The 23,695-nt window shown below is 43.5% G+C and overlaps 1 protein-coding gene across 1 annotated transcript in view; it reads left to right on the top strand.

Annotated features, from left to right (window-relative positions):
- Window positions 1-23,695, top strand: part of CALN1 (calneuron 1) — a 484,125-nt gene that overhangs the window by 408,458 nt on the left and 51,972 nt on the right. The window lies entirely within an intron of this gene.

The following is a 23,695-nucleotide window of genomic DNA, read 5'->3' as shown; positions in this document are numbered from 1 at the left end:
TATTGTCCTTGGGTCATAGCTCAAACTCCGTGTGAGCACATCATTAATCATGGCCGGGTGTAATTTTATGTAAATGCCTCGGTGTGATAATATCATATATATTGGGTAATTTTTTAGCGCTGCTTTATTCTTTTCCTTTTGACTGAACTCTCTATTTCTCTTCTCTCCTTTTTTAAAAAAAATGTTTATTTTTGAGAGAGACAGAGAGAGAGCACGAGTAGGGACGGGCAGAGAGAGAGGGAGACACAGAATCCGAAGCAGGCTCCGGGCTCTGGGCTGTGAGCCCAGAGTCCCAAGCGGGGCTCGAACTCACGAAGCGTGAGATCATGACCTGAGCCAAAGTCGGACCCTTAACCCACTGAGCCACCTAGGTGCCCCTCTCTGCCTCTTCTCTCCTGTCTTCGTTTCCCTCAACCTTTGTTCATCAGGCACATATATACAAAATATATATACTTACACAGGCACACACACACACTATTAAGACCACGTTATACAAATTTTTACGCAGCATATTTTTCTTAGTCACACCTTATGGATAGCCTTTGTCATTTATTAAATACTCATATGCATTCGGTAGTTACTGGCTTCTTGTCTATTTCACCGGTATGTCTTTTTTTTTTTTTTTTTTTTTTTTTTGGCCAATGTTATGTTGACTTGTTACAGTAATGGTTCTCAAAGAATGTCCTGTAGCCCAGCAGCATCAGCATCACCTGGGAACTTGTTAGAAATGCAAATTGTTGAGCCCTATCCCAGACCTCGCAGATCAGAAACTCTGGGGGGGTCCGGCAATCTGTTTTAAAGATTTTAACAAGCTCTCCCAGGAGATTCTGATGCATGCTAATGTCTGAGGGTGCTTTCAGATGGTAACACATGCTGATGTGTTACACAATCTCATTGGGCGAATTCCCCCTAATTAGCTTTTGTATTCCAGACTTTCTTGGCTCATCTTGAGCATTTGTTCTTTCAAATGAGCATTAAGATAATTTCATCCAATTAAAAAAAAAAAGCTTGTGTTTCCAATGGGAAATTGCAATAAATTATATATTCGTGTTGAGGTAATTGGCATTTTTGTAACATTAAATGTTCACATTTGAGATTGTAAAACGTCTTCTCATTTATCATAAATTGGATTGTATTGGTTTATTTTCATAAAACTTCTCTGACTTTCTTGTCAGATTTATTCCTGAATAATTTATAGTTTGGGACCACTGTATTGGGTTAAATCCTTCTTCCATTTCTATTTCTAGATTCTCCTCATTTCTAGAATTGGGAGAGAACCCTAAGACAAGTAAACATTGCACATAGTCACTTTGTTAAATTCTCATTAATTCCAGTAGTTTGTAATTTTCAACAATGACATTTCCAGCACAAATGTAACTGTGTTTCTTTTTCTCCTGCCTTTATACACTTCTCCACTTTGTTACGCTGCTTTCACTAGAACTTGCAAAGCAGTGCTGAAAAATATAGCAAAAGCACACGCGCCTGTCAGATTCTTGTTTAATTCGAAATGGCTCCACTATTTCAACATGGGGAACAGTATTTACTATTGGACTTTGGTGATCTTGAACACATTTAAGTGGTTTCCTTCTAGCTTTATTTTAATCAGGATTTTTGTTAGCGGCTGTTGATTTTTATTAGATGTCTTTCTAGCATCTATTGATATGTTCCTGTGTGTGTGTGTGTGTGTGTGTGTGTGTGTGTTTTCCTTTAATGCATTGTTCTCATGTTTTGGAGTATCTTTCTGCAAGCATGAAGGAAACACAAATTACTATCTCAATAAATTTTTCTTATTAGTTTCACTTAAAAAAAAAAAGAACAAGGATTCCAATTGCTTAGTTGGATATCTGAAGCCCAGAAGCCACGGGGAAAACATGAGTGTGATGAGCCAGAACACAAATGCGGGCGCGCCTACTCGGGCGGCTTCTTCATCTTTGACCGGGAAGCCAAACAAAATGACAAATATTAATAGTTGGGGACAGTAATGGCGTAGAGGGTCAGAGCCCGAGTTTCCAGGTCAGACGGGTCTGGGTTCAGATCTTGGTTCTGCCCCGTGTGAACTGGACAACTTCAGCTAGTACAAATGGCTAGCATGTCTGGAATTCTCACCTAGTTTTTCTAAGCATTTTAGGCGGATCCATTCTGGTTCTGGCTTCACTCTGCTAAATCTCAACCTTCCCCCTTGCTAAACAGGGTGTTGTAGCTGTCTCCCAGTGTGCTGTCGTAATGTGAATGGCAAGGAACACCAAAAAGTTAGCTGTATGCTCCCCAGTAAAGATTCTTCGCTCATAAGAAGACTTTTCTTTTTCCTTTTTTAACTGCCAAAAATTCACCTACCATGAAGCACAGGGAGTCCCTTGTTGTATTCTTGGCCAGACGCCCCGAGCCTCTCAGCTGCTAAATTAACTCCTGTGGAAGCAGGGATGTAGGCTTCCTTTTGACTCCTGACCTTGAACCTGCTGATCAGCAGGCACACCTTTCCTATGGACCGTGGTCTGTGGGCGCTACCTTCTCCTCGCCACAGTGGACTGAGCAGGAAATAACAAAAGCCACAATCTGCGCGTGCACCACCCCCCCCCCCCGGGAATAGACGCTTCTGGGGTTTCTGGAATTTGAGCCTGTCCAGCGTGTGGGATAAGAACCTACCTGGGCTCCATTAACAACCCTCCCCCTCCGTCCACCCAACCCTTTCTCCCCTTCCAAGGTGAGACAGGTGGCTCCTTACTAACCCATTCTCCAGATCCTGTGTCCCACTCGGAGCCTTTATCTAAGACTTCCCACTGAACCCCGGGCTCCTCTAGACCTGCCTTGTCCCACCCCAAGTCACAGAAATCACATTTAAAGACCAAAAGCTTTGCCAGGATCGCTTCTTGCTAGAAATGGCCCCGGGGAGTCGCAGAACAAGGGACTTGTTCTCTGTTCCTCCGGACCTGGTTGCTGCAGTGACTGGAAGCTGTGGACAGACAACCCCAAAACGCAAGGCTGTGCCAGTCCACGTGTGGGCCGAGGCTGGCATCCCAGGCTGCGAGCTCTGGACCGCAAGCTGGAGCACAGGGAGCCTCGCGGCCACGCACGTGCGTTTGCCTTTGCTGCAGGTGACCTTGTTTTACCTCAAGGAATAATCACCTTTCACATTCCCATGGTTAATCTTGATGGCAACGATATCCTCTGAGGTCTTCATACTTGACAAATGGATCTCTGCGCTCTCCGGGAGGCAGCGAGAGAATCTGGAAGTATTTCGTGACCTGTAATCTGTTCCCGAGACATATTTTTTTATCAATCACGTCTCTACTTAACAGTACAGGGCAGGCAGATCCGTGGAACAAATGTATCAGTGCTTAAAATCCTCATTTGGTTTGCAACAGCAGTTGCTACAAGTTTATGAGCAGGGACCTAATAAAAATACCATCATTCTTTCCCCGGTGGAATAAAGACTCAAAAAAAAGAATAGCATTATACAGTACTTCTAGCCAGCAAGCAAATAGCACAGTGAGTCTCAAACCCTTGCCCCCAAGATTCTGAGCCAGTAAGTTTAGTGGGAGGGCCACAGCAGGTGATTTCTAGTAAGTGGTTTTGAACCATATCTTTTTTTTTTTATTAAAAATTTTTTTAACGTTTATTTTTTGAGAGTCAGAGAGAGACAGAGTGCGAGCAGGGGAGAGTCAGAGAGAGAGACACAGATTCTGAAACAGGCTCCAGGCTCTGAGCTGTCAGCCCAGAGCCCGACACGGGGCTCGAATACACAAGCCGTGAGATCATGACCTGAAACCAAAGTCGGATGCTTAACCTCCTGAGCCACCCAGGCGCCCCTGAACCACATCTTTGAGCAGAACTGGGTTAGATGGGAGGACACTGGACTCAAAGTTTAATTCCAGCTCCTTGGCCTGCGATTGTCGTCTTGGATTTTAATTTCTAATCTCTAAGAGAGGAATAGTAGTAAGTGCCCTTGTTCTTAACCACAGATCTTATTTTCAGGCAGATTGCATTTCCAGGCAACCGACCTCTTTGAATAGACTCTGGATGTATCCGCAATAAAAGTCATCACAAATCCTGTGAATTTAGCTCTGGGGGGAGAACAGAAGTACCCTCAAGCCTTATCCAGTTACTTCTGTTGAAAAGTAAGGCACATACTAAAGACAGCAGTAGGAAGAACTTAACGATAGTCAGTTAGTAGACAGTCTATAAAAACCTAGCAATCTGGTGTAGAGAACGAAGGGATGACATTAACGGTCTCTGAGGACACAATTTATTGCAACATCACAATTTATGTACAGAATAGTGACATTGAAATTGCAAGGAAACAACATATTCTGGCACTAAATTAAGAAAACGACATAGATAGAGTCTGTGAAGAATTTCTAAGAGTGTTGAAAACAGAAACAAAGTTTGGCCCTTCAAACGATACACTTGAGGTAAAGGTCACTCGTTCAGCAAGGATTTATTGAACACCTATTATGTGTTGAGCACAGAAGCAATCTGCCTTCGTGGAACTTACATTCTAGTGGAGGGGATAAGTGTATTATGGATTGTACTGTCATGAAGATCATATTTAAAGTCAGCCAACTCTGGACAAATGAGTGGGAGAATAAGGAATTATGGTATGGTATAAGACAGTAGCCAAAAGTACCATGTGGCTATCTAAACTTAAATTAATTAAAATTAAATATCATTAAAAGATAAGTTATTCAGTTGCACTAGCCACTCTGAAGTGTTCAACAGGAACATGTAGCTAGTGGCTACCATATTGGGACAGGGTAGAATCAACATTTCCTTTATCACAGAAGGTTCTAGAAGACAGTGCTGATCTAGACTGGTAGAAGATGAAATAGACTATGGTGGAAAGGAATGCAGGGCAAGATGACGGGTCATGCTGGGGACAGGGGAGTGGTCATTTAAATAGATCTGAGAGTGGGGCGCCTGCGTGGCTCAGTTGGTGAAACATCTGACTTTGGCTCAGGTTTGTGGGTTCGAGTCCCGCATGGGGCTCTGTGCTGATAGCTCAGAGCCCGGAGCCTGCTTCAGATTCTGTGTCTCCCTCTCTCTCTGCCCCTCCCCTGCTTGCGTTCTGTGTCTCTCTCTGTCAAAAATCGATAAACGTTAAAAACAATTTGTTTAACTGGATCTGAGACTATTTCTTAGAAGGTGACATTTGAAGAAAGGCACAAAAGCAAACCATGGGAAAGCAGAGGAAAGAGCATTCCAGGAGAGGGAATAGAATGCACGAATGCCCTGAGGAGGAGCCGCGTCTAGGGTGGTCCAAAAATAATACGGAGATCTATGTGGTGTGGGGGAGGTGCAGGGGACGAAGTCAGAGATGGAAAGCGGGGAGTACCACCTTACCTGCCACAGTGAGGAAGTCCCTTCTCGTTTGGAGAGCCATCCCACTGTTGTGTGGTGCATAGATAGAGCACAAGGGCTGAAGCAGGGACCAGTCGGGAGACTTTCGCAGCACAGCTGACACTTGAACAATGGCGGGGGGGGGGTGGGTAGGGCGGATGGGGGTGCAGTCACCCCACGCAGTCAAAAATCCAGGTATAACCCTTGACTCCCCAGAAGTTTAACTACTAACAGCCTACTGTTGACTGGAAGGCTCACTGATAATATAACCATCAATCAACACGTATTTTGTGTGTTATACGTATTCTATGTTGTATTCTTAACAATAAAGTAAGCTAGAGGAAAGAAAATGTTACTAAGAAAATCGCAAGAGAAAACACATTTACAGTCCTGTGCTGTGTTTACTGAGAAGAATTCTCCTGGAAGTGACCCCTGTGTTGTTCACAGATCAACTGTGGCCTCAATAAGAGTTCATGGTTGTTTGGACCAGCATGGTACTGATGGGGTGGGAAGAAACGGTCAAGTTCTGGATACTCTGTGAAAGTAGAGACAAGAGGGTTTTTCTGGGTGTCAGGTGTAAGGGAGGAGAGTGAGGGATGAGCCAACCGGAGTCAAGGGTTTGGGCCTGAGCAGTTGGCAGGACTGACCCAGGCATTCACTGAAACGTGCGAGCGTGTGAAAAAGTGGAAGAGACAATGGGATGCCTGGTCTGGAGTTCAGAGGCAAGGTCCGGGCCAGAGATGCGTCTCTGATAATCACCTGTATGTTGGCCATGAGACTAGACGAGGTCTCGTGGCAGGTAAGGGTAGGTTGAGAAGCATTCCTAGCACCCCCCTGAGCACTTGAACATTCTTAGGTCTCCGTGGTGAGGAGGAACCAACACAGGAGGCAGAGAAGGAAGAGATCTAGGGGTGTGGCATCCCTGAAGACAAAAGAAGGGATTTCAAGGTGTCAAAAATGTTGACAGGCCAGATAATCCTACCTCCTTCCTGATTTGCTGGACACAGTTCTGGAGTCCCACCTGTTATCCCGCCACAGGTATCATCGTGTCGTGTTCACTGTCAACATCCGCATTGCAACAAATTATACTGTCACCTCCTCGTCGTCGGTCAAGTGAGAAATAACCATTGGGTTTAACAACATGGAGGCCATTGGTGACCTTGACGAGAGGATTGGGGTAGCGTGCTGGAATGGGTTCATGAGAGAGCAGGAGGAGGAGGTTTGGGGGACAGTGAGCATCATCAGGTCTTTGGAGGAGTTCTCCCGTGACAAGAATTAGAGAGGTAGCTGGAAGGGAAACGGGGTCAAGACAGGTTTTTCGTTTTAGCTTTTGTTCTTATAACGTGAGAAAAATAACAGCTCATTTGTATGCTGATGGGAAAGATCCAGTAGAGAGGAAAATTGATGACCCAGGATAGAGAGAAGACATTCAGAGAAATGAGTGGGGCTGAGCTACAAGTAAGGCGGGGGGGGGGGGGGGGGGGGGGCCTCCCAGGGGCACAGAAGAGAAGGACAGGTGCACTGGCTCAGGTGCAGAGCAATAGCAGGGGGTGTTTCGGGACCTTGCCGGTGCTCTCTCACACCCAATTTAATGCTTTTCAGTAAAGTAGGAAGCTCAAATCAGTGTTGAGAGAAAGGACGGAGGCGTAGGTGTGCGGGAGGGGACAGAGGCAGAGGTGAGGACTCCTTGTCTAGGGGAGCAGGAGAGCATGAACAGGAAAATGCAGCGTGGGGGCTGATGAGTTTCCAGTGAGACGAGGCCACCTGTTTTTCTCCAGCCGCATTGAACTGTGTGGGTACAGGCCCGGAGAGGTGGAGGGCTGGACATTTCCCAATATTTGTCTGAGAAAGTCCTACAGGCCACAGAGACGCAGGGAAATGAGGCTTTGTGATCTCTTACGCTAATCGAAAAAAGAGGCCAGTCTGTGTTAACAAATCCTTTTTTTTTTAAAACTCTTTTCTTCATTAAAAATGTATTCTGTGATGGATGTTCAGCTGGATCTGCTAAAAGGAATAAATAAAACTGTATTTAATTAGCTACAATATTTACATTTCAACACTTCATGAGCTAACAGCTATTAAAAGAGTTTGTTCTCTTAAGTAGATTGAAGAGCCTTCCTGCAATTTTGCTCACCTTTTTTTTTTTTGCTGAATCATTCCTTCCACAGGGTGGGTTTTCAGCCAGTTGTCGGGCCCACAAGGCCCTGGAATGGAGATTCCCTGGCAGGCAAAACCAGACGCACAAGCGATGTGTCCCCCACCCGCGTGACCGGTGGGGTTGGGCTCCAGAATAGCCTGAGAATTAAGGATGGAGGGTCACCTGGTAGTAATAAGCAAGTCTTCTCAAACCAACTGTGCGAGGGTCAACCAAATCATCCACTCATTAACCAGAATAAGTAAAGTACAACTTAGCGGGCTTTAACCACATTTTATGCTTTTTTTTAAAAATTTTTTTTTAACGTTTATTTATTTTTGAGACAGAGAGAGACAGAGCATGAACAGGGGAGGGGCAGAGAGAGAGGGAGACACAGAATCGGAAACAGGCTCCAGGCTCTGAGCCATTAGCCCAGAGCCTGACGCGGGGCTCGAACTCACGGACTGTGAAATCGTGACCTGGCTGAAGTCGGACGCTTAACCGACCGAGCCACCCAGGCGCCCCCGTTTTATGCTTTTTTTTTTTTTTAGCAGCCAGTTTATCAGCATTGTGCTTGGATCCTTTTTTCTTCCTCAGTCCATCCCTATTTATCTCACTTGATGATATTCTGTGGCTTTAAAGTGGGATTATTTTTTTCCCATTTATAAAAATAATAAAGACGCAATATAAAGCTTTCAGAAAATGCACAAAAGTAGAAACTAGGAGGGGAAACGAGCCTACTCTTCAGACAGTCACTAATAATGTTTCGCCTTTCTTTTTAGCCTTGTTTTGCTTAAAAATTAATCTCTAATTATGAATCATTTCCAACACACAGACAAGCCCAGAAAATAATTAACAAGCAATCCAGATGAACAGACTTTAACATTTTGCTACATTGGCTTTAGAGCACTCTTTGTTTCTGAAGAAATAAAATATAGATCCAGGTAAAGCTCATGTCCATTTCTCACCGTTCTTTCTCTCCCCTGACGTAACTTACTGCCCTTGGCTGTTGCCTACAGCTCACTAATCAATGCTCTTCTAGATCTGGCTTCCTGGTTTTGACCATGTGAGGAGACCTGGGGGGTTTGGTGGGCAGAGCTTCAGCCCGGTCCACGGAGGTGGTCACCCCCACCCCCAAGACACTATTGGGGTGGCCAGCAGCCTTGCCCACTTAACTTTCAAAAGCATTTTTCAGCTAGATTACAAGATTCCCTTTTCTCCTTCAGACACCTTACACTAACCCAAAGCATGGAGCGTAAAATGGACTGTCTCATACAAATATTCAGATATAGGCAACACATTATGAGAATGAAATTATTGGGGCACCTGGGTAGCTCAGGTCATGACAGCTCCCCGCTTCAGATGCTCTGTCCCCCTCTTTCTGACTCTCCCCCACTCGCGCTCTCTCTCAAAAATAAAGAAACATTTTTTTTTTAAAGAATGAAATGATTCCTGGGTTCACATGGCTGTAAAGTAGTCCGATTTGCTCTCTCTTGACTTCTGATTCACACTCAGAGAAATGCTGAGTGCCTGTTATGTTGTATATGAAGAGATACCGAGGATACCAGGATACTAAGGACAACAGCCTTAGAACCCAAGGGAGTATTTTTTCCAGGTCTTGGAAAAGTCTGATGAACTCTCTGGTATACAGCTCTCCGGTAATGGGAGTGTTTAGGTCCTGGAGGCGTTTTGTTTCTGCCACTGCAAGAGAGAAGGAGAAGCCCTCTGTCCCTCCTGCCACAGAGGGGCTCACTCCCACTGAGGTTGCTGAAAATGGAAAGAGATACCCCACCCACTTGCCTTTGAAAAGGAGATCACCCAATCTAAGAGGAAAGGATTCAGAAGGAATCAGCTGAGCTGGCATCTCGTCTCCTCTCCTGCCAGTGCCACACGGGCCCCTGTGCAGCAAGAGAGGGGACAGAGGCTGGGTCTTGTCTAGCATGTGGTTTATGGACCTGGGCAACCCCACCTGATAATGTCAAGGAAGTTTTTCGTGGGACTTCTCAAAGCAGCTCCTGCTAACCTGGAAACTACCTTCATGCGGGGCTCAGCCCTCTGCCTTTGCCATGGTCATTACCAGCATGAAGGAAGTAGGTGGTGATGTTGTGCCTGGGGCAAAATAGGTGATGAGGACAAAGGTGGAAAGGCAATCCTGTGGAGCAAGGTTAGTCTTTTCAATAAATGGCCCTGGAATAATTGGATATGTGAGCGCGCGTGCGCGCGCACACACACACACACACACACACACACACACACAATTTGGATCTGTACCTCACGCCATGTAAAAAATTAACTCAAAATGCATCATACCTAAATGTGACACCAAAACTGTAAAACTTCTAGGAGAAATTATAGGAGAACATTGTTTTGATGTTGGGTTAGGCAATGATTTCTTAGCTATGACAGCAAAAGCATGGTCCAAAAAAGGAAAACAGAAACTTGGTAAATCGTATTTCATTAAAATTAGTAGCTTTTACTCTGCCAAAGACCCTTTAAAAGAAGGGAAATATAAGCTACAGACTTGGAGAAAAATACTTGCATATATAATAATATGTTCTGGCAGGACTTGTATACAAAATATGTAAAGAACTCTCAAACTTCAACCATCTGAAAACAATTCAATTTTTTAAAATGGCCAAAGAGGGGCACCTGGGTGGCTCAGTCAGTTGAGCATCCGACTCCTGACTTTGGTGTTAGATTGAACCCCGCTTTGGGCTCTGTGCTGAGAGTGCAGAGCCTGTGTGGGACCCTCTCTCTCTCCCTCTCTCTCTGCCCCTCCCCTGCTTTGCTCTCGCTCGGTCTCTCTCAAAATAAATAAACATTTTTAGAAATAATATGTGAATAAATAAATAAATAAATAAATATTTAAATTTACCGGTCATAGGATCTATCCATTCTGCTCCCAGATGTTTTCCCGAGAGACATAAAAGCCTGTGTGTGCTCGTGAATGTTCGTTGCAGCTTTCTTTATAATAGTCGAAGACTGAAAACAGCTCGGATGTCCATGGACAGGTGAATGGATAAGCAAATTGTGGCATATCCAAGCAATAGCGTCCTACACGGCGATAGAAAAAAAGAACCACAGGGGCGCCTGGGTGGCTCAGTCGGTTCAGCGTCCGACTTCAGCTCAGGTCATGATCTCGCGGTTCGTGAGTTCAAGCCCCGCGTCCGGCTCTGTGCTGATGGCTCAGAGCCTGGAGCCTGTTTCAGAGTCTGTGTCTCCCTCTCTCTCTGACCCTCCCCCGTTCATGCTCTGTCTCTCTCTGTCTCAAAAATAAATAAACGTTAAAAAAATTTTTAAAAAAAAGAAAAAAGAACCATTGATAATGTAACGACAGGGATGAATCTCAAAATGATTATACTCAGTGAAAGAAGCCAGACGCGGGAAGCTAAACGTAATGTGTGATTCTATTCATATACAATTCTAGAAAATGCAAACTAATTGACAGTGAAGAAGGAAAAGCAGGTCAGGGACTGCCTGGGGTTGGAGAAGGGTGGGGGAGGGGAAGTGTGGAGGGATACCAGAGGGACACAAGGAGCCTTGGGGGAAGCGATTGATATGTTCACTATATGGAATGTGGCTATGTTTACGTGAGTATATACATATGTTAACGCTTACCAAATTGTGCGCTTTAAATACACATCACTTAGTATATGTTGATTATTCCTCAGTAAAGCTGCTTTTTTTTTAAGTTTATTTATTTGGGACAGGGAGGGGCAGAGGGAGAGGGAGAGAGAGAATCCCAAGAGGCTCCACACTGTCAGCATGGAGCCCAACGTGGTGCTTGGTCTCACCAACGGTGAGATCATGACTTAAACCCAAATCAAGAGTCAGATGCTCAACCCACTGAGCCACCCAGGTGCCGCAGTAAAGCTGTTTTTTTGAAAAGATGGACTCAAATACAAATAAAAAAGAGAGAACGTGGAAAAGGAAAAGGAGGGACGGACGGAAGGAGGATGGGAAGACAGAGGAAGGAAGGAACAAAGGAAGACAGGAGAGAAGGAAGGAAGGAACGGAAGGAAGGCAGGCCAACTGGATTGGGGTCATGGCTGCTATTGGCAACCTGGCAAAATAGCACGGAGGGACACTTTTAGATAAAAACACGCTAAAGAAATGATTGCATAAACACACAATTGTCTGGATGCGCAAGATGGCCGTGCATAGCTGGTAGAGGGATTTGGGGGACCTAGGTATGGGAGAACAAAAGAAAAATGTTGAACTTTTAAGACAAAGCCTCTATGGGACTTGATGAAAGGGGGAGAGAAGTTCAGGGTGGCCTCAGAAACTGTCACTGTTACCAGTCTTGTGTGTGACACCGTGACCGAAGCCAAAAGGGGCAGGATAATGGCAGAACTGGGGTTCGCTCCCCAAAATGGGAGCCTCTGAGGACTGAGTTCTGAAAACCACACCTCTTCCTGACCAAACCGCAAGTCTGGCACAGTCAAGGCTTTCTCCTGATCCCAGTTAAGCCCTAGCTGGCTCTATGGGTGGGGCCGCAATCCCTCCAAAAGAAAAGAAAGTGTACCACCGCCCTCTCCCCACTGGCAGAGCAGGAGGAAGCAGGCTCAGTGAAGAAGGCGTACAATTAGTGATGAATCTCCAGGAAAAACAAATTCAGTTTTATTTAGCCAATCTAAAGATTCATTTCCGTGCCTTTAAGTATATGTTCCTTAGGTGCTTTCAAATTAAGACAAAGGAACTGCTGATTCTAGTTGCTAGGTGTTTTTAAAAGTGTCTCGTTATTTCTATTATTTCATTATTAGTTGGGGTGTTTTTTTCCTACTGCTTAAAAGCTATGGGCATGGCTTCTTTTATTAGTCTTCTGTTTGTATTTTTTGGCCGTTTATTTTCTGGAGTCAGTTCACATTCCAATGGTTACATTTATTCTTGGGCCAATAAACACACTGATTGGAATTTGTCACTTTCCATCTTCTTTTGATATCAACACAGCAAATCATGCTTTCTCCCTCCCCCCCCCCCCCAATTATTTTGATTCTAGGATGAGGATAGACTTGGTAAACATAATTTTAAAAAAAAAATTTTTTTTTTTTTACAATAGTTCCATTGTGGTAAAATTCACTTAACAGAAAACTTACCCTCTTCGCCATTTTTTTTTTCAAAGTTTATTTATTTTTGGGACAGAGAGAGACAGAGCATGAACGGGGGAGGGGCAGAGAGAGAGGCAGACACAGAATCGGAAACAGGCTCCAGGCTCTGAGCCATCAGCCCAGAGCCCGACGCAGGGCTCGAACTCACGGACCGCGAGATCGTGACCTGGCTGAAGTCGGACGCTCAACCGACTGCGCCACCCAGGCGCCCCTCTTCGCCATTTTTAAGCGTACCATTTTTAAATGCACACTTCACCAATTTAAGTGCCATTAAATGTATGCATCCTGTGTTGCAGCCATTGACCATCGTCTACCTCCAGAACCCTTTGCGTCCTGTAAAACTGAAACCCTGTAACTCCCCGTTCTCCCCACGTCCCAGCCCCTGGCACCCGACGTTCTACTTTCTGTGGCTATGATTTTGACTGCACTGAGCACCTCGCGAAGTGGAATCATACCACGTTCGCCTTTTTCTGACTAGCTTATTCCACTTAGCGTAGCGTCCTCCAGGTTCATCCTCGTTGCAGCAGGTGTCAGGATTTCCTTCCTTGTTAAGCCTGACTAATATTCCACTGTCTGTTTGGCTTATCCAGTCATCTTTCGGCGGGCACTTGGGCAGCTTCCAGTTTGGGGGCTCTTGTGAACAATGCTGCGGTGAATCTGGGTAGACAAATACCTCTTCAGGCATCTGTTTTCCGTTCTTTTGGATACCTGTGCTCAGAAGTGGAATTGCTGGACCGTACGGTAATTAAGTTTTTAATTCTTTGAGGAGCCGCCATACCGGTTTTCACAGCAGCGGTATGTACCCCCTTACATTCTCACCACCAGTGCCCAAGGGTTTCAACATCTTCATATCGTTGTCAGTACTGGTTGTTTTCTGGGTTTTTTTTGTTTTTTTTTTTTTTGATAACAGCCATCTTATCAGGTGTGATGTGTTAATCTCATTGTAGTTTTGATTTGCATTTACTTAATGATTAGTGATGTTAAGCACATTTCCAGGTACTTCTTGGCCATTTGTGTATCTTCTTAGGAGAAATGTCCATTCAAGTCCTTTTCCCATTTTTGAATCAGGGTGCTTGTTTTTTGTTTTGTTTTGTTTTGTTTCGTTCTGAGTGTTAGTAGTTCTTTTTACATTCTAGATATTAATCCCTTATCAGAAATATAAGTTGCAGACTTTTTTTTGCCCGTTCTGTGGGTTGTAGTTTTCCTCTGTTGATGGTGCCTTTTGATGCAGAGCATTTTAACATTTTTATGAAACCTAATTTGTACATTTTTCCTTTTGTTGTCTGGGCCTTTGGTGTCATATTCAAGAAAGCATTGCCAACCCCAAAATTGTGAAAATTTTGTCTTGTTTTCTTCCAAGAACTGTATTGTTTTACTTACAGCTAACTATTTGATCCATTTTGGGTTAATTTTTGTAGCTGTATTAGGACAAGTTCCAACTTTACTTTTTTTTGCATGTGGATATACAGTATTCCCAACACCATGTATTGAAAAGACTATCCTTTTTCCATTGAATAATCATGACACCCTTGTCAAAGATCATTTGACCATGTATGATAGGGTTTATTTCCGGACTCTGTATTCTATTGCGTTGGTTTATATGTCTGTCTTACATTAGTACCACACTGTTCTCATTACTATAGCTTTGTAGTAAGTTTTGACATCAAGAAGTGTGAATCCTCCAGTTGTATTCATTTTCAAGTTCTTTCTGGATACTCTGGGTCTCTTGAGATTCCATATGAATTTTATAAGGCGGTTTTCTTTCCGGAAAAAAAATGCTATTGGGAATTTGATAGGGGCGGCACTGAATCTGTATATCACTTTTGGTAATATTGACATTTTAACAATATTAAGCCTTCTAATCCATGAATATAGGATATATTTACAATTATCCATGTCTTCTTTAATTTATTTCAGCAATGCTTTATACTTTTTATTGTACAGATCTTTTACCTCCTCGGTTAACTTACTTTCTAAATATTTTGTTCTTTTTGATGTTCTCTTATAAATAGACTTGTTTTTATAATTTTCTTTCAAGATTACTTATTATTTGTGTATAGAAATGCAACTGATTTTTGCGTGTTAACTTTGCGTCCTGCTACGTTGCCACATTCATCTATTCTAGACATTTTTGTGTGTGTGGAGTCTTTAGGGTTTTCTATGCATAAGATCGTATCATCTGCAAATCAAGATTTTTATTTATTCCTTTCCACTTTGGATGCCTTTTATTTCTTTTTCTTGCCTAATTGCTCTGGCTAGAACTCCCAGTTATGGTGTTTATTTCTTGAACATGTTTTGAATGTCGTCAAATGATTTTTTTCTGCATCAACTGAGATGATCGTGTGGTTTTTTTCCTTCATTCTGCTAACTGATGTTAACTGATACATTACATTGATCCATTTTCCTATGTTGAACTATTCTTGCATTCCAAGAATAAATCCCACTTGACCATGCTGTATAGTCTTTTAAATATGCTGCTGAATTCAGTTTGCTGGTATTTTCTTGAGGATTTTTGCGTCAATGTTCCTAAGGGATATTGGTCTGTAGTTTTCTTGTGTTATCTTTGCCTGGTTTGATACCAGGATAAGGCCAGACCCAAAGAATGAGTTAGGAAGTGTTCCCCTCTCCCAATTTTTTGAAAAGTGTGAAAAGAATTGGTATATATGTTCTTCTTTAAATGTTTGGTAGAATTCTCCAATGAAGCCATCAAGTTAAGATCTTTTATCTGTCAGATTTTTGATTAGTGATTCATCTTCTTTCTAATTATAGGCCTGTTCAGATTTTCTATTTCTTCGTGATTTAGTCTTGGTAGGTTTCGTGTTTCTAGGAGTTTGTCCATTTCTTCTAGGTTGTCCAATCTATTGGCATACAGTTGTTCCTTGTACTCTCTTATAAACCTTTTTATTTTATAGAATTGTTAGTAATATCCTTGCTTTCATTCTGATTTTAGTAATTCAGGTCTTCTTTCTTTTCTTAATTTATCTAGCTAAAGGTTTGGTGATATTGCTGATCTGTTCACAGAACTAACCTTTGGCTTCAGTAATTTTCTCCATTGTTTTTCTGTTCTCTATTTCATTTACCTCTGCTTTAAACTATATTATTTCCTTCTTTCTGCTAGCTTTGGGTTTAGCTTGTCCTTTTTAAATTCCTTAAGTCCTAAGATTAAGTTGTAGGTTTGAAATCTTTCTTATTCTTCAACTGAGTGTTTGTAGCTATGAACACCTGCTTAACACCACTTTTGCGAAGTCCCATAAGTTTTGGTATGCTGTGTTTTTGTTTTCACTCACCTCTAAATTTCTTTTTCCACATTTTCTGTGATTTCTTATTTTATCCATTGGTAGTTTAAAAGTGTGTTGTCTTGGGGCGCCTGGGTGGCTCGGTCAGTTAAGCGTCCAGCTTCAGCTCAGGTCATGATCTCACGGTTTGTGAGTTCGAGCCCCACGTCGGGCTCTGTGCTGACAACTCAGAGCCTGGAGCCTGCTTCGGATTCTGTGTCTCCCTCTCTCTCTGCCCCTCCCCACTCAGGATCTGTCTCTCTCTCTCTCTCTCAAAAATAAATAAACATTAAAAAAAGAAGTGTGTTGTCTTTCACATTTTAAAACATTTTCCAGTGTTCCTTTCGTTATTCATTTCTGACTTCATCGTGGTGTGGTCAGAAAAGATACTTTGTATGGTATATAGCTTTTCAAACCTATTGACACTTGTGTCTTAACTTACTGCATATCCTGGAAAATGTCTCATGTGCACTTGAGAAAAATGTATATGCTCTTGTTGGGTAGAACGTTCTATGTAAATCTGTTGGATTTACTTGATCTGTTGTGTTAGGTCTTCTATTTCCTTACTTATTTCTGTTTGGTTGTTCCATCCGTTATTATAAGTAGGGTATTGAAATCTTTATTATTGTAGACCTATTTCACGTAAAGTCTTGTAGAGCTATTACAGCAAAGTCTATTTTGTCTGATACTATTAGAGCTCTGCACTGACAGTGTGGAGCCTGCTTGGGATTCCCTCTCTCCCTCTCTCTATGCCCCTCCCCTCCTCGCTCTCTTTCTCTCTCTCAAAATAAAGAAGTAAGCATTTTTTAAACGTTAAAATTTGCCCAATATTAAAAAGGGTTTGCATTCTTGAGAAAACTTCTATTAATATGCTTTTAAGCTTTATTTGCTATTCTTTCCAAAATTGGTAATTTTTACTTGGACTTTTTTCACTTAAATAAAATGAGCATTTTGTCATGTCAGTACGTACTCTCCTACAAAGGTAATTTTAAGTAAATTTTGTATTGACTCTAACCTGCAAAAAATAAAGGTGCACAAAATCCTAAGGTACAGCTCAGTGAATTTTCATAAGCTTAGAATACCTGACCGAATAGCACCCAGATCTAGGAATGAAATATTACCAGCCCTCTAGAAGCCCTCGAATGCCCCTCCTACTCACTCAACTCCAAGGTTAACCACGTGACCAACCATGTTTTAATGGCTGTGTCGTGAGGGAGGGAAATAAGTAATAGCGGATAAAGCCAGTGAGGCAGGGGAGAGTCAGATAAGGTAGGGCTCTGAGAGCCACCATGGATGAGTTTTCTACTGCCGCATGACAGATGGCCACAAACTGGATGGTTGAAAATAATGCAAACTCGTTCTCTCCCCCTTCCCCGTTGGTCAGGAGTCCGGGCATGGCTCAGCTGGATGATCTGCTCAAGGCTCTGCACTGTCTTCACAGCACTGTGGTGCTCATGTGGAGTTCAGGCTTGTCCGGGCTCATCCCACCTTGTTGTCTAAATGTAGTTCCTTCTGGCTACAGGACTGAATCCCTGTTTAGTTACTAGCTGTGGGCCGGGGGTGCCTCCCAGCTCCTCGAGGCTGCCCACGGTTCCTGGTCATGCGGACCGCATAGTCATGTCGCAGCGTGCTTTTCCCAGGCCACCAAGAGCGTATCTCACCGGTTTCACCTTCTTTGAAAGGTTCCTCTGATTCGGTCAGGCTCTCCCAGTGTGATTTCCATTTTGATGAACTCAAAGTCATCTGATTAGTAACCTAAGCATGACAGTGATGTCCCACACCAAAGGGAAGGGAATCATAGAAGATTGGTGGGTCACTGTGGGTAATCTCAGAATTCTACAGATCGCTACAAAAAGAGAAATATTTCATTGTTTCTGTTTGCCAGCAGAGGCTATTTGGAATTTTGTTTTAAAGTTTATTTATTTATTTTGAGAGAGAGAGAGAGAGTACACATAAGGGGAAGAGGGGCCGAGGGAGAGAATCCCAAGCAGGCCCTGCCCCATCAATGCTGTGCCCAATGTGGGGCTCCTCAAACTCACAAAACCATGAGATCAGGACCTGAGCCGAAATTGATAGTCAGTCGCTTAATGGTCGAGCCACACCAGCACCCTGAGAGGCTATCTGAAGGATCCCGATTGTGGGATAGGCGATCCGATTTCAACGTTAAAGAAAACTAATACCAATGGAAGATCCATAAAGAACAAAGCCAACTGGGTGCTATGTGGAGGTGTAGTTAGAGTTTGGTTTCAATAATCAGGAAGAAAACAGTACCATTTTCTGAGATCAGGAAGAACAGGGAAGAGGGACACCTGGGTGGCATCTGACTCTTGGTTTGGGCTCAGGTCATGATCTCAAAGTTTGTGGGTTTGAGCCCCACATCAGTCTCTGTGCTGATGGTGCAGAGCCTACGTGGGATTCTCGCTCTCTTCCTCTCTGCCTTTCCCCTGCTCATGTGCATTCTCTCTCTCTCTCTCTTTCTCTCTCTCTCTCTCTCAAAGGAAATAAATAAATAAACTTTGAAGAACAGGGAGGTGAAAATGTAGAGCTTAAGTTAGAGCAGCCTCCATTCCAGATTCCTGCTCTAGTTAGGCACCCAGAAGAGAGTTCACAGTCAGATGTATATACGTGGAGCTCAAGGCAGAGATCAGAGCTGGCAATGGGATTGAGGACTCATCAGCTGGAGTAGAATGTCAGCTCCAGAGACTTGAGGAGAGACTAGGAGACAAGAGCTAGAGAGACCAGCAGACCAGTGCAGATGCCACTATTTCTTAAATTATATTTCCTGGTCTTACAATCGGGCACATCAACAGACTCCTGCCTGGAGTGGCCCCGTGGTTTTGCATTATATTTCCTATGCCATCAACTTGTCAGGTTTTTCTTTGTCTCTATGGATCCTCTGTTGAGGCAAGTTCTTACCATTGGATGGGGCTTGTTCCTCTCTGCCCATTTAATCAAACCTCCTGCCTAAATTTCTAGTTTCCAATAGTTTCTCATCTTGGGCAGCTCTGATGTGCTTGCCATGGCCAGGTTTTTGATAGGCTGACCCAGGGAAATTAGAAGCAATCGAGCACTGGGGCGCCTGGGTGGCTCCGTCGGTTAAGTGTCCGGCCTCGGCTCAGGTCATGATTTCACGGTTGGTGAGTTCGGGCCCCCGCATCGGGCTCTGTGCTGACAGCTCAGAGCCTAGAGCCTGCTTCGGATTCTGTGTCTCCCTCTCGCTCTCTATGCCCCTCCCCTGCTCGTGCTCTGTCCCTCTCTGTCTCTCAAAGATACATAAACATTAAATATTTTTTTAAAAAAGAAGTAATCAAACACTGAGCAAAATTTGGGAATTTGGATATGGGTCAAGATGGTGTATAAAAAGATGTGACCTTGTCAACATCACTTGAATCTTTCTGGAAATTCCAGATCTGGAATCTGGAATAGATTTGTCTGTCTATTCTAGCTCAAGGTGCTTGGGCCTAGCAGCGTAACATAAAGTCTCCAGCATGAGCTAATCTTAACTCAGCCCTACCCTCGATTGTTTGAGGGAGAATAAGTTGGCATCCAGAACTCCTCCTAGCAGCTACCTTTGCTGATTACGAGAGGCTGGTTGCTCCTCAGAATTATGTGCCGGATCTCTGTCCAGCCCAAAAAGGTCAAGGAAAGATCAGTTGACCACATCTTAGAGTTACTGCTACCCTTTGAGAAACCAGGCACATCTCACACACCCGGAGCTAACCCGTGAAACCCCTCCATTTCCTGCTTCTGTCTATTCGGATCTCTTGGATGGCCAAGGATTTGCACCTTGTAGACCAACAGCCCTGGAAGCCTCTAAGGAAACTGCCTTCGGTGCCATTAGGGACCTGAAAAGGCCCATTTCAGGTTAAAGTGAAATCCCTGAGGCAGGAAACCCAATCCACATTTTTTGGACGTTACTCTTGAACATAGATTTGATAGTCTACAGAATCCTTCTGAAATCTGGAGCCCAGGGTGACACAGACCAAATCCGACTTACACCTGACACTGTTAAAGAATAGCTGAAGAGATTCAAAAGGAGATGTTATAAGGACAAGAGACCTAAGTGAACAGAGGTGATTCCAAATCATGGACAGAGCGTTTATGGGCACCCTGAAGTCAGGGAGGGTTCGGCACCTACCGCCAGTAGAAACCCAAGAGATGTTTATGGAGTGACTGACTCGCTCTTGCAAATGCATCACACACACACACACACACACACACACACACACACACCAATTTGCTTCATTCTTCATACATTCTGGGGGGCAGGGTTAACCACACACCTCCATGCATTAGGAATTAGAAAAACCCTTTTGGAGATACGGGTAGGGAGTGGCTGTTCCGTCTGTCTGGGCGGTTCTTCTTTCCTTGTTCTATCTCTGTGTATCTGACCCAGTGGTCCTCTTTGAAGATCCACATGGGACCAGGTGATAATCTGATAATCTAGGCTGCCTTGAATGAGATGTTTTCCTTTATCCCTGTTGGTTTACCAATCCCTTGGAGTTCTCTGTGGAGTCTCCCTCTGCTGTAAATGTCTCCTCAGCAAATGCTCCCTATGGCTTCCGTGAGGGGAGCACTGCAGACAGCTCAGGCACAAAGCAGCCTAGATGGAGGGCTCCCTGGAAGTGTCCTTTTATGTGCACCCATTGCTCTAAAGACTTCCTCACCGCCTATTTTCTCCTTCACTTTCAGCTACCTTTCTTGGCAGTGGTAGGTGGTTGTAAAAGCTTGCGGCATAATGTTGACCTGGCAATCAATGCCATGCCATTCTTTATGGCTTAAGTCATAACCATGGGTCTGGGTCACCCGGGGCTCCATTAGGGTGAACTACCAGCAAATGGCTGTTGCATCCTACACTCATCCAAATGCACCGATGGATCAGTGCCAGGTGGCCGGGAAGGGTGATGTTGGATTTGGTCCTGGTTTGACATCCGTCACTGGTGCAGAGACTTTCAAGTTTCAAATGGGAGGAGGCACCAGATCCGATGAATACAGGGCACACCTGGATATGAGGGTCAACTCTTAGTCTTCAACACCGATAGGCAAGGGCCGTGATGTAAATTGGGAGTGAGAGGTTGAAGCAGAAATCGAAGTTCCCAGGAGCCTCTGGAACAACCCACGACCTTCCTTTCAAAGACAGCCCTGAGTGATAGGGTTGATGGAGTTCCTTAAGGAAACAGGCAAAGGAAAAACAGTTCCCAAGGAGGGGAGCCCCGCCACTCTGAGCTCAGGGAGCCTTGTTCTGTTTAAATATTCTGTAACATTTTCATCACTGCCTTAGGTCTTATGCACCAGGATCCTGCAGCTCTCTGGCCTGCTTTCTCAATAACAGAAATCCAGAATGAGCAATGTTCCCATGAACACGGGGTGTTCTTTGGAGCCTCTGACCCGTGAGGAACTCAGCTATTACTTAGTACTTATTATTTCCTTTTCTAAAATTTATATTTTCATCAAACATCTTGGTTAAAAAGATAGGGTCCTTGGCCCTTCTCCAATGGGAGGAGTAATTAAGCAATTTACATTAGAATTAGTGAAAGCCCAGAGCCCAGCCTCAGCCTCTGGCCTGATTAAGTGAGTGTGGGCAACTCTGTCAGCCGAGAGGGCAGGACAGACAAGGGAAAAGGAGTTGGGAAGACAGCCAGTTGATTGGAGATGAGAATGAAGGAGTGGATGGGTGCAAACCTCCCCTGATGGTTTTCAGGGGTCAATCCCTTGAGATGCCCCAGACAGCAGCTCTCAGCCAGTCTGGAGCGGCTGTCCCAGGTAGAACTTCCAGCCCCTCCGTCGAACTTCCTTTGATTCACAGACCTAATTCCCATTTCACAAACGTCTTACGGCTCCTTTCTATTGAATTCTTAACTCAGAGCAATGTTGACATTTGCTTTGATGGTGCCGGGGGCATGAAGACACGTAATTAAACACATCTTGGAAACTTGAATATTTCATGGTCATCTAAGATTACAGAGTATGGATGCACCAAAATTTATTTAGCGGCTGCCCGTTTGTGAGGCTATTTAACTCATTTCCTTTGTGCTAATTACAAATAACTGTAATGGCTACCTTTGACATCAATCTTTGTTTGAACTTCCGATTTTGGTCCATTTGAATAACAGGATTTCTACACTTAAGGCTTAAGAAATTTAGAGTTCACACACACACACACACACACACACACACACACGTCATGATCCTGTCCAAAAGCTAGAACATGTTAATAATTTTTTTATTTGAACATTAATGTCTGTTCGTGGGAAAACAGGTATAAAAATACAGAAAAGTGGAAAATAAAACATTAAATAGTCCGGTCTATTTTTTCATTTTAGGTTCTTTTTTAATTTATTCATTGAAATTCAAGTTAGTGAACACAGAGTGTAGTATTGGTTTTAGGAGTAGAGCCCAGGGATTCGTCACTTACATATAACACCCAGAGTTCACCCACAAGTGTCCTCTTTAAGGCCCATCACCGATTTAGCCCATCCCCCCACCCACCTCCCCTCTAGCAACCCTTAGTTTGTTCTCTGTATTTAAGTTTTTAGATTTTTTTTCCCTCCACGTACAGATGGATGGATGTTCATGTATGTAACTATTTTTTATTCTAAAATGCCTTCAACTCCAAAATATACCACCCGTGTGAAAAGAGCCTTTGGGAGGAAAAAATAAAATCAATAAGCACTGTATTAAATGCATATGTAGTCAGAATGTTTGATGTCAGCCCCAGAACTCAACTCTGGCAATATGAATAATAAATATATATAATAATATAAATAATACACATAATATAGAATCATAAATATGTATAATAATATAAATAATAGCTTAAGCTAATATAAACAAAAGAAATTGATTTTAAGACGTGGGTAGCTCACTGAATTGATAGGAGGGCTGGTGAGCCAGGCTTGGGGAAGTTATAGGAAATAGGTGAGGCAAGGAAACAGGAAGTTTGTCCAGAGTCCAAACTTCAGGACAGAACTCTTCCAGGGAGACCTCTGCTGGCACTCCCGGATTCGGCGTGCCACTAAGGGCCATGCCTCAAGTCACATGGAACCCTCCATAGTGGCTTCTTTGCAGCCTTGGCTCCAGATCGAAAGCCTGGGCTGGTCTGTCTGATGTGCCAAGCCTGGGTCACTTGCCCAAATCCCAGCTGCATGGGAGGTTGGTGACCTTGGCTTTTCAGGTAAGGTGGATGTTATGTCCCAAGATAGAGGATTCTCCATCTTAATCATAAGATAGAGGATTCTCCAAACACAGGAAGGAACTTTAGGTGTTGTATTAGGGTTCTCCAGAAAAACAAAACCAGTAAGAGACATATACATATACACACACACATACATATATACATACACACATTTTTATATAGGGAATATGTATAAACACTACTATAATGCATGTGACATGTACATACTATTAATGAACATAATAATTATAATGATTATTCATTATAATAATATAATAAATCTCCAGGATGTGTGTACACACACACAAACACACACACATAAAAGGGGATTTATTATGGGAATGGGCTCATACAATTATGGACGCTAAAAAGTCCTACAATCTTTCATCTGCAAACTGGAGACCCAGAAAAGCCACAGATGTAATTCGGCCTGAGTCCAAAGGGGCAAGAACCAAGAACGCTGATGTCTGAGGACAGAAGATGGATGTCCCAGCTCAAGCATAGAGCAGTTTGCTCTTTATCCACCTTTTTGTTCTATTCTGCCACTCAGCAGCCTGGATGATACCAAGCCACAATAGTGAGGGCGACTTTCTTTACTCAGTCTACCAGTTGAAACGCTAATGTCTCCCAGAAGTCCCCCTACAGACAAACCCAGAAATAAGATTGGATC

The sequence above is a fragment of the Prionailurus viverrinus genome, chromosome E3, assembly GCF_022837055.1.
Source record: "Prionailurus viverrinus isolate Anna chromosome E3, UM_Priviv_1.0, whole genome shotgun sequence".
NCBI lineage: Eukaryota > Metazoa > Chordata > Mammalia > Carnivora > Felidae > Prionailurus > Prionailurus viverrinus.
This window is presented reverse-complemented; position numbering and strand designations above follow the sequence as displayed.